At 42.8% G+C, this 15,676-nt stretch overlaps 1 protein-coding gene across 3 annotated transcripts in view; it reads left to right on the top strand.

The window, feature by feature from the left end:
* Positions 1-13,152: 13,152 nt before the first annotated feature.
* LOC121287426 (DENN domain-containing protein 3-like) overlaps positions 13,153-15,676 on the top strand; it is a 177,249-nt gene continuing 174,725 nt past the window's right edge. For 2 of the 3 annotated variants that reach the window (XM_041205296.1, XM_041205295.1), the window contains exon 1: positions 13,153-13,487. The gene's annotated coding sequence lies outside the window, so the exon portion shown is untranslated. The remainder of the gene's footprint in view (positions 13,488-15,676) is intronic. The other variant, XM_041205294.1, reaches the window with a different exon arrangement.

Below are 15,676 nucleotides of genomic sequence, written 5' to 3'. Positions count from 1 at the left end.
TCCAATAAATTATATAGATTTTCCTTTTCCCACCTATTTCCATTATTTTTAAAAATTTTTAAAAATCTTTTATGCTCTCCCCACCCCCACTAGAGCTATACCTTGAGTGCCCTACCATCCATTCTTAATTAGCACATTCGTTTAGATAATATCACCAACTTTAACTTTAACACCTATGTGTTCTTTTGTTCTATTATTGTTGACATCTTTTGATGATCTGCTTCTATCACTGCTTGTTTGTCCCTACAACCACACCCCCCCCTCCACCTCTCTGTCTCTCTATCTCTCCACCCCCCACACACACACACCTTAAACCAGCTTATATTTCAACTCTTTCTTGGACTTGAACTCAAGTTCTGTCGAAGGGTCATGAGGACTCGAAACATCAACTCTTTTCTTCTCCGCCGATGCTGCCAGACCTGCTGAGTTTTTCCAGGTAATTCTGTTTTTGTTTTTGTATGGGAATTTTTATGTGCACTTCAGAGAGCGGTCAAAGCCTCGAATGAATGTCTCGTTCGAAAGATGGCTTCTCCAACAGTGCAGCACTCCCTCAGTGCTATGCTGGGTGTGTCAGCTTGGATCCGATACTCAAGTCTCTAGATTGGAGCTTGCTTACTTTGTTAACACCTTATTGTTCATACCCTCTTATCATATCCCTCAATGGCTTTGTGAGAGGATTGCAGGTTCAAGCCCAACTCCAGAGGCTTGAGCACAACATCTTCAGTGACACTTCCCAGTGCAGTGCTGAGGGTGCACTGTGAGGAGCAACTAGTTTGAACTATTTTGGGGGAACTTAAAATGTAGATAGAGATAAACTAGTTCCACTGGCTGTGGAGTGTAGGAATAGGGAATGGAGTGTAAAAATTCGAGCCAGATCTTTGAGGAGTGAAATTAGGAATTACTTCTACACAAAGGGTGGTAGAAGTTTGGAACTCTCTTCCACAAACAGCAGCTGAAACTGGATCAATCGTTAATTTTAAACCTGAGGTTGATAGTTTTTTGTTAACCGAGGATTTTAAGGCATATGGGATAAATGTTGGTATATGGAGTTCAGTTGCAGGTCAGCCATGATCTCACTGAAGGCTTGGCAGGCTGATGGTCTCCTCCTGTTCCAATGTTCCTGATAAACATTGTCTTTCACTGATTCATAATGAAACATAAGAACTAGGAGCAGTAGAAGGCAATTCAGTCCCTCGAGCCTGCCCCGCCATTCAATGCAATCATGGCTAACCTCATTTCAGCCTCAACTCCAATTCCCCGCCCTCTCTTCATAACCTTTCACCCCGTTACTAATTAAAAATCTGCCTATCTCTTCCTTAAATTTATTCAGCGTCCCGGCATCCACTGAGGTAGTGAATTCCACAGATTCATGACCCTTTGAGAAAAGTAATTCCTCCTCTACCATCCCTTAGCCTAAAAGTAATTAACTAATTAAAATAACATTTAAATCTACCACCCCTTAGCCTAAAATTATAGCCTCTCATTCTAGAAAGCCTCACAAGAGGGAACACCTGCTCCACGGCTACTTTATCTATCCCCTTGAGCATCTTATAAACCTCAATTAGATCTCCTCTCATCCTTCTAAACTCTAGCGAGTATAGGCCTAAACTGCTCAATCTCTCCTCATAAGACAAGCCCCACATCTCTGGAATCAATCTAGTGAACCTCCTCTGAACCGCCTCCAGTGCAACTACATCCTTCCTCAGGTAAGGGGACCAAAACTGTGCACAGTACTCCAGGTGCGGTCTCACCAATGCCTTGTACAGTTGCAACAACACTTCCCTATTTTTATACTGTATTCCTTTAGCTATAAATGCTAAAATTCCATTTGCCTTCCTTATTACCTGCTGTACCTGCATACTAGCTTTCAGCAATTCATGCATGAGGACACCCAGATCCCTCTGCACTGAAGCATTCTGAAGTTTCTCTCCATTTAAATAATAAGTCGCCTTTTTATTCTTCCGACCAAAATGGATAACCTCACTCATATCCACATTAAACTCCATCTGCCAAATCTTGGCCCATTCACCTAACCTGTCCATATCCATTTGTAAATTTCTTATTTCTTCGTTGCAACTTACTTTCCCACCTATTTTGGTTTCAACTGCAAATTTAGCTATAGTGCCTTCTTTCCCTGAATCCAAGTCATTAATATAGATTGTAAATAATTGGGACCCAAGAACCGAACCCTGTGGCATCCCACTAGTTACAGCTTGCCATCCACAAAAAGACCCATTTATCCCAACTCTCTGCTTTCTGTTGGTTAGTCAATCCTCTATCCAAGCTAATATATTGCCCCTAACTCCGCGTGATCTTATCTTGTGTTGGGAGAGATACTAAATGAGGACTTCTCATCAGTATTCACCAAAGAGAAGGACTTAGCGGTCGATTCGTCTAAGGAAGAGTGTGTAGATAGCCTGGATCATGTTGAGATCAAAAAAGAGGAGGTGTTAGGCGTCTGGAAGAATATTAAGGTAGATAAGTCCCCAGGGCCAGATGGGATTTACCCCAGAGTACTGAGGGAGGCAAGGGAGGAGATTGGTGGGGCCTTGACAGAAATCTTTGTATCCTCACTGGCTACGGGTGAGGTCCCAGAGGACTGGACAATGGCCAATGTTGTTCCATTGTTTAAGAAAGGTAGCAGGGATAATCCAGGAAATTACAGGCCGGTGAGCCTTACGTCAGTGGGAGGGAAATTATTGGAGAAGATTCTTCATGACAGGATTTACTATCATTTGGAAGCAAATGGGTGTATTGGTGAGAGGCAGCATGGTTTTGTGAAGGGGAGGTTGTGTCTCACTAAATTGATTGAGTTTTTTGAGGAAGTGACAAAGATGATCGACGATGGAAGGGCAGTGGATGTTATCTACATGGATTTCACTAAGGCCTTTGACAAGGTCCCTCATGGCAGACTGGTACAGAAGGTAAAGTCGCATGGCATCAGAGGTGAGCTGACAAGATGGATACAGAATTGGCTTGGTCATAGAAGACAGGGTAGCAGTGGAAGAAGAGTGCTTTTCTGAATGGAGAGCTGTGACTAGTGGTGTTCCGCAGGGATCAGTGCTGGAACCTTTGCTGTTTGTAGTATATGTAAATGATTTGGAGGAAAATGTAACTGGGCTAATTTGTAAGTTTGCAGACGATACTAAGGTTGGAGGAGTTGCAGATAGTGAAGAGGATTGTCAAAGGATACAACGGATATAGATCAGTTGAAGACTTGGGCAGAGAAATGGCAGATGGAGTTTAATGCGGACAAATGCGAGGTAATACATTTTGGAAGGTCTAATACTGGCTGGAATTATACAGTAAATGGCAGAACCCTTAAGTGCATTGACGGGCAGAGGGATCTGGGTGTACAGGTCCACAGGTCACTGAAAGTGGCAACACAGTTGGATAAGGTAGTCAGGAAGGTATATGGCATGCTTGCCTTCATCGGCAGGGGTATTGAGTATAAAAGTTGGGAAGTCATGCTGCAGCTGTATAGAACTTTGGTTAGGCCACATTTGGAATATTGCATGCAATTCTGGTCACCACATTACCAGAAGGATATGGAGGCATTGGAGAAGGTGCAGAGGAGGTTTACCAGGATGCTGCCTGATCTGGAGGTTATTAGCTATGAGGAAAGGTTGGAGAAACTCGGATTGTTCTCACTAGAGCAATGGAGATTGAGGGGCGACTTGATAGAAATTTACAAAATTATGAGTGGCAAGCACAGAGTAAATAGTCAGAAGCTTTTTCCCAGGGTGAAAGAGTCAATTACTAGGGGACATAGATTTACGGTGAAAGGAGAAAACTATAGAGGAGATGTGCAGGGCAAGTTTTTTACGCAGAGGGTATTGAGTGTCTGGAATTTGCTGCCAGAGGAGGTGGTGGAAGCAGGTACGATAGTGGTGTTTAAGAGGCAGCTTGACAAATACATGAATAGGATGGGAAAAGAGGGATACGGACCCCGGAAGTGCAAAATGTTTTAGTTTGACAGGCAATTTGATCGGCGCAGACTTGGAGGGCCGAAGGGCCTGTTCCTGTGCTGTACTTTTCTTTGTTTTTTGTTCTTCATTCTTTGTATAAATCTTTTGTGTGACACCTTATTAAAGGCCTTCTGGAAGTCCAGGTATACTACAGCTACAGGATCCCCATTATCCACCTTGCTTGTCACATCTTCAAAGAACTCTAGCAAATTAGTCAAACACAATTTACTCTTCATAAAACCTGCTGACTCTGATGGATTGTATTTTAACTTTCCAAATGCCCCATTACTACTTCCTTAATAATGGATTCCAACAATTTCCCAATGACTGACGTTAAACTAACTGGTCTATAGTTTCCTACTTTCTGCCTCGTCCCTCTTTTTGAATAAGGGCATTATATTAGCATTTTTCCAATCCACTGGAACCTTTCCAGAATCCAGGGAATTTTGGTATATTATAGCCAATGCATCCACTATCTCTGCTGCCACTTCCTTTAAGAACCTGGGATTAGGCCATCAGATCCTGAGGACTTGTCACCCTTTAATCCCAATAGTTTGCTCAGTACTTTTTGTCTAGTGATGGTGATTGTTCTAAGTTCCTCCTTCTTTATATCCTCTGCACTACCTGCTACTATTGGGGTGGTACTAGTGTCCTCCACTGTGAAAACTGAGGAAAAATATTGAATAAGCATCTCTGCCATTTCTGCGTTCCCCACTATTAACTCCCCAGTCTCATCCTCCAAGGGACCAACATTCACTTTAGCTACTCTCTTTCCTTTTATATACTTGTAGCAGCTTTTGCTATCAGTTTTTACACTTTGCGCTAGTTTTCGTTCATAATTTACCTTTGCTCTTTTTTTTTTAGTAACCCTTTGTTGATCTTTAAAAGTTTCCCAATCTTCCAGCCTGCCACTGACCTTTGCAATTTGGTATGCCTTAGTTTTTGCCTTTAAGTTATCTTTAACTTCCTTGCTTAGCCATGGATGCTTTTTCCCCCTCTTACCATCTTTCTTCCTCATTGGGATATATTTTACTTGGGAGGAAATGAATATCTCCTTAAATATCTGCCACTGTTCATCAACTGTCCAACCTTGTAGTCTTCCTGCCCAGTCCACTAGGGCCAAATCTGCCCTCATGCCTATATAGTTACCTTTGTTTAACTCCAGAACACTAGTGTGGGACTCAAGTTTCTCACTCTCAAACTGAACTTGAAATTCTAGCATGTTATGATCACTCTTCCCTAGAGGAACCTTTACTATGAGATCATTAATTAACCCCAACTCATTACACAAAACCAAATCCAGAATAGCCTACTCCCTGGTTGGTTCCACAACATATTGCTCCAAGAAACAATCTCTAATACAGTCTATGAACTCTCCCTCGAGGCTACCCTTGCCAATTTGATTAGTCCAGTCTATATGCATATTAAAATCATCCATGATTATTGCTGTGCCTTTCTTACATGCTCCCAGTATTTCCTGGTTTATACTGTGCCTCACTGCTGAACTACTGTTTGGGGACCTATAGATTACTCCCACCAGGGACTTCTTTCCCTTGTTATTTCTTATTTCTACCCAGACTGACTCGAGATCTTGCTCTCCAGTGCCTATATCATTCCTCACTATAGCACTGATCTCTTCCTTTACTAACAAAGCTACACCACCTCCTTTTCCTTCCTGCCTATCCTTCCGAAACACTGAGTCCCCTTGGATATTCAACTCCCAAACCTGTTCTCCCTGTAACCACATCTTAGTAATCACCTCCAAATCATACCTATTTATCTCTGTTTGCGCTGTTGACTCATTAGTTTTATTCTGAATGCTCCGCGGATTCAGATACAAAGCCTTTAAGTTTGCCCTTTTGTCAATTTTCCGTACTCTTATATGATCCTTTGGTGCAATATGGTGTTCACACACTCTGTCCCTTCCTTTCACTTTTTGATAGCAGTCAGCCTCGTCACTAACCTGCACTCTTACCCTCTCCTTAAACTTTGACTTTTTCTATTTCCATGCAACTGAACCCTCCCCCCGACCCCCCAACCCCACACACCCCTTTGTATTCGAGTCCTCAGGATGAAAAGACCAGCATTTCATTAGCCTTTTTGATTATTTTCTGATCTTTAGGGGAAGTTTTCCAGTGAGTGCAAGAAATACTGTCTAAGTTTATTTTCCTACCCACTGAAGTTGTACAAGTGATTACAGTATTAAATGATTAAAAATGAGCCAGAAAGCAGGGCAGGAAAGAGAATTTCACATGATTATTTTCCCAGCTGTAGCTGCCTGACTGACAGCAGCAGTGCTAAAATATTACTCTTGTGTTTCTATACTTTAATCACTCGTGGCTGATATTGTTTCAGCTATTTATTTTCTTGCACAAGCATTTCTTGTAGAAAACACACAGACACTAAAAGCTGAAAACAAACTGTGCCTTCTGATGGCACTCCACTTTTATCCTGTATATTTTGGGGACTCTGTAGCTCCAGGATAAAGAGAAGTTTGATTATTAATATTGATACTTATCTCCCCAGGATGGACAACACTCTGCACTTTTGGAGGAGTGACATTAAACTGAGGCTCCTCTTCCCCTCCCACCCCACCCACGCAGGTGGATGTAAAAGATCGCGTGGTCACTGTGGTAATTATAGTTTTATTAAGCGTGTAATACACCTTTAAGAATAATGCTTGTTAAAGAAGATCACATGATCTTTAGTACCCAATAGGAGAGTAGTGTGGGCTTCCTCAGTAGTTCGTAGTCAGTAGAGTAGAGATAGAGTTTGAAGTGAAAGCACACGTGTAGTTGCTGCTGAGTACCTTGGTAAATAAACTTTAAGTTTCCACCCAAGAGGTGTCTGCTGGTCAACCCTATCAATAGTACCAACTCAGCCACCACTCACAACAAACTGGCAACAAGGATAAAACAAGTTCAACAGAAGAAATCAAGTGAAACAAAATCAGGACTGCACCTCAGACAATAATTGTAAGTAGAAGCTCCATTCGAATCGAAGAAGTAATTCCCTGTTAGAATGCCGCAATTCAGAAGAATTGACCCTTTCAATCCAGCCGTGGACAATTGGTCTCATTACATTGAATGCCTCGCATTCTTTTTCCAAGTGAACAAGATTACAGGGGAAGAGGCGAACAATCCTCTCGAGTACATGTCGGAATAAAGATTAGGGCTTGATCCGCAGTTTGACAGCACCCTGTGCCCCAGATTCTAAAAATTTTGATGAATTGTTGGACTTCGTGAAAGGTCATTATCAACCAAAGCCCTCAGTAACGATGCAACGGTTCAAGTTTAACTCGAGAAATAGAGCCCCAGGGGAGACAGGTGCTGCTATGTGGCAAGTTTGAAGCAGTTAACGGAACATTGTGAGTTTGGTACATCTGCACACGACACGCTCAGGGACCGGTTAGTGTGGGGTGGGAATGAGAACATGATTCAGGAGAGATTATTGTCCGAAGCGAGTTTGGATTTCGAGAAGGCGCTAGAGATAGCGCCGGCCATGGAAAGCGCAGTAAGAGATTCAAAAGCCACACAGGGCAGGCAAAATGGTGCCATCCTCCACATCGGGCGGAAAACCACAGCCAAAAAGGGCGCAAGACTCTGCCGAGAAGTGGGAAACAACCCCTCGCTGGCTGGAAAATGAGAAAAAATGACTTAGCCGTAAAAACAAAGTAATTCTAATAGAGGTGGAAACAAGCAGTTTTATGATGTTTGGCAGTTTAAAAAAATCAAATGTTATTATTGTCACAGAAATGGACATGTAATGAGACAGTGCGAGGAAAGATTCAAGCAGGCTTTTAAACAAAAGAAAAAAACCTGTGAGATCTACAATGCAGAAGAGCCTGAAGCAACAAATTCAGATATTTACTCGCTGTTTAATCTGAAGGTTGGAAAGTCCGAACCAATATTTGTAACAGTGAAAGTAAATGGCAGACCTGTTCAATGGAGGTGGACACAGGAGCTTTCACTACAATAATTGGGGAACATACCTTCAGATATCTAAATAATGGGGACTATCAGTTAAATCTAGAAGAAACAACTGCCTAATTAAAAACATACACAGGTGAAGACATTCACGTCAGAGTCATAAGTAGAGTAACTGTCCATTATGGAAGCTATCCTTGATGGTGGTAGCAGGCAAGGGGCCAAACCCTTTGGGGTGAAACTGGCTAAAGGAGCTTAAGTTAGAATGATCTGAAATTTTCCAGTTGGGAGTAAGTGGGCTACCAGAGCTACTTAGAAAGTATGCCACTGTCTTTAAGGATAAGCTGGAGAAAACCCAGGGCCTGCAGGCCAAGATTCATGTGAATCAGGAAGCAACCCCTTTCTTCATAAAGGTGCCATATGCCCTGCGAGAGAAAGTCAATGTTGAACTGAACAGACTAGAAAAGCTGGGTGTTATACGAGCTGTTCAGTTCTCAGAATGGGAGGCACCCACAGACCCCGTCCTTAAACCTGACCAAAGTGTCTGAATTTGTGGAGACTACAAACTGATGGTTAATAAAGTAGCCGAGCTAAACAGGCACCCCACTGCAAAAATCAAAGACCTGTATGCCTAGCTGGCAGGAGGGATAACGTACACAAAGCTTGACATGAGTCATGTTTATCAACAACTGGAGTTCGATAATGCCTCCTGGGAATTTGTCACACTTAATACCCATATAGGGTTGTACCAATGTACATGATTACTTATCAGTGTCTCCTCCGCCTGTGCCATCTTTCAGAAGACAATGGAAAGCTTACTGCAGGGACTGCCCCAGGTTGTTGTCTATTTAAACAATGTATTGGTGACAGGATTCACTGAAAAAGAGCATTTGGCAAACTTTTGGGGAGACGATGGAGTAGTGGTATTGTCACTGGACTGATAATCCAGAGACCCAGGGTAATGCTCTGGGGACCCGGGAGATGGTGGAATTTGAATTCACTAAATATCTGGAAGTCTAATGATGACCATTGAAACCACTGTAAATTGCCATAAAAACCCATCTGGTTCACTAATGTCCTTCAGGGAAGGAAATCTGCCATCTTTACCTGGTCTGGCCTACATGTGACTCCAGATCCACAGCAATGTGGTTGACTCTTAAAAATACCCTCTGAACAAGGGTAATTAGGGATGGGCAATAAATGCTGGCCTAGCCAGCGATGCCCACATCCCATGAACAAATAAAAAAAACTTAGAAGTCTTAAAACGTTTCTTGCAAGCTGGAGTTCATTTAAAAAGAGAAAAGTGCGCGTTCCAAGCGAGGGAACTAATCTGTTTGGGTCACCAGGTAGATTCACAGGCACCTGCACCAAAGAACGCCTCAGTGCTCAAATCATTCCTAGGAATGATCAACTATTCTGGGTGGTTCTTACCCAATCTGTTTACAGTGCTGACCCCTTGCATTCTCTACTCAAAAAGAACTAACGTTGGTCTTGGGAGGCGCCCCAAAAAGAAGCTTTCATAAAGGTGAAACGATTGTTGCACTCATCCAATGTATTAGTACATTATGACCAGACGAAAGAATTGGTGTTGATATATGATGCATTCCCCTAGGAGTGGGAGCAGTGCTCTCTCATCAGATGGACGATGGCATGGAACAGCCTATAGGTCACGTATCAGGAACGCTCACCACAGTGGAAAAGGGATACCCACAGATAGATAAAGAAGACCTGTTCATCATTTTTGGTGTCAAGAAACTTCACCACTATGTACATGACCGCCATTGTACAATTGTTTCAGACCACAAACCATTGCTAGGATTGTTCAGAAAGGACAAGGCTATACCACTCGTAGCCTTGGCTTTAATCCTGGCAGCATACAAATAGACTTTTGTACGTAGGTCTGGCAATCAAATTGCAAGTGCCAATGCACTTAGTCATTTGCCTTTACAAGAAAATTATGAGGACGTCCCAGTTCCACATGAACTTGTTTTATTATTAAATTCCTTAGATTCCTCAACGGTATGTGCTCGACAAATCAGAGACTGGACAAGCCGGGACCCAGCCCTATCTCAAATATGAGAACAAGTGCTTCAAGGTTGGTCACAGGTGCCCATATCTGATGTAATGAAACCGTGCTTTAACAGAAGACATGATATTACCAGCCAAGATGGCATCTTATTGTGGGGAGCACGAGTGATAGTTCCTCCAAAGGGAAGGGAGCCATTTTTAGTTGAACTACACAGTGCACATCCAGGAATATCCCAAATGAAGACCATAGCTCACAGCTACTTTTGTGGCCTGGAATGGATGGCGAAATAGAGAGTTTAGTGAAGAATTGTGTGCAATGTCAGCAACTGCAAAAGTTACCTTCAACAGCTCAGTTTCACATTTGGGAGTGGCCAGGAAGACCATGAGTGCGGTTACACATTGACTATGTGAGACCTTTCATGGGAACAATGTTTCTGCTCATTGTTGATGCTCACTCAAAATGGATGGACATATATGAGGTGAAGTCACTAATGTCTTCTGGTACAATTGAGAAACTGAGTCAAATTTTTGCCATTAAAAGATTACCAGAAGTGGTCATTTCTGATAACGGCTTGGGCATTTACGAGTGCTGAGTTTCAGCAGTTTATCAACCTCAATGGTATCACTCATGTAAAAGCTTCACTGTACTCACCCTTCCTCAAACAGACTGGCCAAAAGGGCAGTTCAAACGTTCAAGGCTGGCATGAAGAAGTTAAGTGGAGATTCCTTAGCAACCAAGCTAGCACGCTTTCTGTTCCATTATAGGACCATCCCTCACACAACAACAGGTGTCACACCTATGGAGTTACTGATGAAACGCTGTCTCAGGACAAGATTGAGCTTAATAATGCCGAATTTAGAGAGGAAGGTGGAAAGGAGTCAGTGAAGTCGGAAAACTAGACACGACTGGCATAGTCGTGAGAGGAAATTTACCGTGGGAGAGAAGGTATGTGTGAAGTACTTTGGAGAAGGACCAAAGTGGTTACTGGGTGAAATAAGTGCCGCGACTGGACCTCAATCTTACCACGTGGAGGTGGAAGGCCGAGTCATATGGAGACATGTGGGTCATCTAAGGAAGAGGGAAACAAATCACCAAGAACTGATTTCACCAGTGTTCACAACCAGATCAGCATTTCTTGTTGAGAGAATTTAATCCAGTACAGACATGTCTGATGTTCCTGTAAGAGTTGTGGATATAGAACTGCAGGTGCCCACTGAAGCAGCTGATGTTCAGGCAACTCTAGAAAAGGAGGTTCTTGATAAGGCATCTGAAGTTGCAGAGGTGAGACACTCCACACGCATAAGGAAATCCCCAGAAAGACTGAATTTGTAAATTACTTACCCGTGTAATTTTGCTGTCTTGAGAAAATTGTACTTGTAAATATAAAATGTATTTCAGAGTAAAAGGGGAGGGATGTGGTAATTATGGTTTTATTTAGTGTGTAATATACCTTTAAGAATAATGCTTGTTAAGGAAGATCACATGATCTTTAGTACCCAATAGGAGAGTAGCGCAGGCTACCTCTGTAGTTAGTAGTTAGTTTATAGCGATAGAGTTTGAAGTGAAAGCATGCGTATAGTTGCTGCTGAGTACCTTGGTAAATAAACTTTAAGTTTCCACCTGAGAAGTGTCTGCTGGTCAACTCTATCAATAGTACCAATTCGGCCACCTGTCACAACAGTCACTATTTCAAAGAGCAGAGATGGGTCTCAGTCAATAATCAACCCTTAACCATTGCACTCATCTGATCTTTCGTTTGTCATTTGTGGGACATCTCAGTGGCTAAATTTCAAAAGTGGTGGATCATTTGGCTATCTGGGTGTCCTCAGAATGTGAAAAGCTGCTAAACACATGCAAGCTTGTTCTTGCTGTGTTTCTTGCACTTACCGGAAACTTCCCCGAAAGAACAGAAAATAATCGGAAAGGCTAATGAAATGCTGGCCTTTTCATCCTGAGGACTAGAATACAAGGAGGTAGAAGTCATGTTTCAGCTATATAAAACCTTAGTCAGACCACAGCCACAGTACTGTGAGCAGTTCAAGGCATTACACCTTAGGAAGGATATGTTGGCCTTGGAGGGAGTGAAACTTAGATTTACCAGAATGACACCTGAGCTGGAAGAGTTAAATTATGAAGAGAGATGACACAAACTAGGATTGTATTCTTTGGAATTTATAAGGTTACGGGGTGATTCGGTCAAAGTTTTCAAGACCTGAGCAGGGACAGAAAGGGGAGACAAAGAGAAACTATTTCTCCTGGTTGGGGAGTCCAGGACTAGGGGACACAGTCTAAAAGTTAGCAGCCAAGCTTTCATGAGTGAAATTAGGAAACATTTCTACAAAGGGTGAGAGGAGTTTGGAACTCTTTTCCACAAATGACAATTGGTGCTGGATCAACTGTTAATTTTAAATCTGAGATTAATGTTTGTTGACCAAAGGCATTCGGGGATAGGGGGCAAAGGTGAGTATATGGAGTTAGGTCACAGATCAGCTGTGATTTCACTGAATGGCAGAACAGGCTCAAGGGGCAGAATGGTCTCCTCTTGTTCCTACGTTTCTGTGTTTCAGGGTAAAAGTCAACCTTTTGTGAATATATCTATAGGTTTGTATGTGATGAAAATGAATTTCACTGGAAAATGTTACTCATTCATTGATCCCGGAGAGTTACCCAGTTAGTAAATGCCTTTGAGTCAGATATGTGTGTGAGTGGAGTGAAGGATTTGAAAATTAAGGACTACATTAAAACAGTAAACCATACTTCTAAAGTACTTCATTGGCCGTAAAGCACTTTGGGACAACCTGCGGTCATGAAAGGCGCTACATAAATGCAAATTCTTTCCTTTTAGATTTTGATTGACTCTGAACATTTGATTGGCTAATTTGGTGCCAAGTTGCTTTGAGAAATGGATAAAACTGCTGCAAGTGTTTGTTTACAGTCAGATCTGGACACCTGGTTAAATCCAAGAGGCTAAAATCATCCAGGGATTTGAACAGGAAGTTATCAAACTACTAAACGTTGACCAGAACAGGAGTTTGCAGAGCTATCTGCCCATCTGCAGCTGCCTGATTTTTCAAGAGACTGCACCAAAAAGTTATATCATTTCTTTACTCCTTGCTAAAAAAGGGAAGTGCGATTAATTGGACAGAACTGGTGGACGTTAGACAGGAAATGAATTACCCACCCACACACTGGTGTACTGTCTTCCCGGAAGTGTCTGTAGTTGATCAGTTAGTCTGCAGATTAATGTTATAGAGTTCACATCCTTGTTCTGTCCCAGCTCCGGGGCAGTGAACACCCCTTGGATTAATTTTGGGCCCAGAGTAGAAATCGATGCACTTTCCAAACCTGCCAGACAGCTGAGCGTGTGACTGGAGTATCTCAGAGCTGCTTGTAATGACGATTACTGGAGATCTGTAATCGCTGGGTTGTTTCTACTCTTCAGGTAATGGAAGGTTTAAAAGAGAAAGTTGTTATGGAAAAGTGAAAGAATTCAAAGTTGGCAGACAGCCTGCTCACAGCCAGCTCTCCCATCTCAACTCTGAATTCTGTTTTCTGAAGATTTCAGTGAGTACGCATCTATGTATATATCATTGGGTCAATTATAGCAGCGTGTACACATGTGTGCATCTGTGTGTGTGAATTTGAGTGAGTGTGTGTGCCTGTGAGTGAGTGTGTCAGTGTGTGTCTGTGTGTGTGTGTGTGTGAGTGAGTGTGCCTATGTGAATGTGTCTATGTATGTGATTGTGGTGAGTGTGTCTGTTTGTGAGTATGTGTGTGTGTGTGCGTGTGTTGGAGTGTATGCGTGCGTGTGTGTGTGTGTGTGTGAGTGAGCGAGTGTGCCTATGTGAGTGTGTGTGTGTGAGTGGTAAGTGTTTTTGTGAGTGAGTGTGTCTGTGTGTGTTGGAGTATGTGTGTGTGTTTGAGTGTGCGTACAGGTGAGTGTGTTTGAATTTGTGTGAGTGAATGTTTATGTGTGTGAGTATGAGAGTGCATGTCATTGAGTGAGTCTGTATCTGTAAGTGAATATGTCTGTATTTGTGAGAGATTGTGAGTGGGAGCTCCAGGTCCAAAATCGTGTATTTATTTCACTTCTCTTGCATTGATGAAACCGAGGTAAAGAAATGTTTACACCAAGAGCAATATTTCCATATTTCATAATACAAGTTCATTGATGGGTATAGCAGTTGTGGGTGGGTGCAGTGGAATGCTGGTGATGAGAAATAAACATGAAGAGTAGTCCCATACTCAATGCCTGCTCCATGACATCCATTACTCTTGGCCTGAGCAATAGCACAGACATTACAACTGGCCTCAGTTCCCCTGGATCAGGGTGAGGTTCATCTCCTGCACTGCAGGAATTCACCAGGCCTCTTCAGGCAGCACCTTCCAAACCCATGACCGCTACCATCTAGAAGGACAAGGGCAGCAGATAGATGGGAACACCACCCCCTGGAAGTTCCCCTCCAAGTCATACACCATCCTGACTTGGAAATATATCAGTCGTTCCTTCACTGTCACTGGGTCAAAATCCTGGAACTCCCTCCCTAACAGCACTGTGGGTGTACCTACACCATATGGACTGCAGCGGTTTAAGAAGGCAGCTCACCACCACCTTCTCAAGGGCAACTAGGGATGGGCAATAAATGCTGGGCCCAGCCAGTGAAATCCACATTCCGTGGATGAATTTAAAAAAAAATCTCCTCATCATTTTCTCATGGTCCAGAATTCTACATCCCACGGGCGGGCACACTCCCCACTCAAACAGGCATAAAATCTTGTGAGACGACCCCGGTTAAGCATCTCGATGTCATCGCGCACTTGCACGGAATTTCGCTTGGCGGGTGCACGCAAAAGTCAGAAGAGCTCCCACCGACAACCAAGCAGGCAATTAAGCTCATTAACGGCCGAATTGTAAGTGATTTTTTTGTGGCCTGTCCAACCTTACAGTTGGGGGACAGGCCAATCAGTCAGGTGGCCTTTACATTGTTGGTCAAACCTCATTCAGAGGTTTCTCCATAATGGAATTAAAGTAATCTCCATAAGGAATTAAAGTAAAAAGAAATATCTGGGGATTGTTTTTTTTTTAATGAGGTATGTTTTCAGCCACTTGATTGTGCTGCATAGACACTTTTTTTTTGTTGCTTTCTGTGCTTTCCTTTATGATTGGGAGGTCCGCAGCTCCCTGGGGCATCTGTCTGGAAATGCTCACCAGCAGCCGCAGTGATGTCAGTGCCCTCGTCCTCTCCCCACCACCCCCCACTGAGCCTTTCTCAGGGAACTTTTCATGTTGGCTGCCCATTACTTAGCCAGCCAGCATGAAATTGCATCTGGGGGCCGATCGCTGTCGGGGGCCCATTTCCTGTCCCCTCCCGGACCCGCCAATCACACGTCCAATTCAGACCATGGTTACTGTGGGGGAGGGTGTGGACATGAGGCATGAAACTGGATCAGCGATAGCTTTTGAATCTAGAGTTAGGCAGGTAGAAATAAAATAGCCACAATAAAGGGTTAATCAAATGGGACTGCTATTGGTTTATCCTTGTGCTAATTTAAAGTTAGTTGGAGAGTGTCCCAGTTAAATAATTAAGCAGCAAGCTTTTGTGAGTTTAAAAAGAACTGTTATTTATTATCACAGACTTACACCAAAATGACACAATGTTTCACTCACTTATCCCACACATCCTCTCTCATGTACAAAGATTAGATATGAAGGTGAATACTGCTACAGCTTATAATTATCTCAGTCTCTTTTG

This window comes from Carcharodon carcharias, chromosome 14, assembly GCF_017639515.1.
Source record: "Carcharodon carcharias isolate sCarCar2 chromosome 14, sCarCar2.pri, whole genome shotgun sequence".
Classification (NCBI taxonomy): domain Eukaryota; kingdom Metazoa; phylum Chordata; class Chondrichthyes; order Lamniformes; family Lamnidae; genus Carcharodon; species Carcharodon carcharias.
This window is presented reverse-complemented; position numbering and strand designations above follow the sequence as displayed.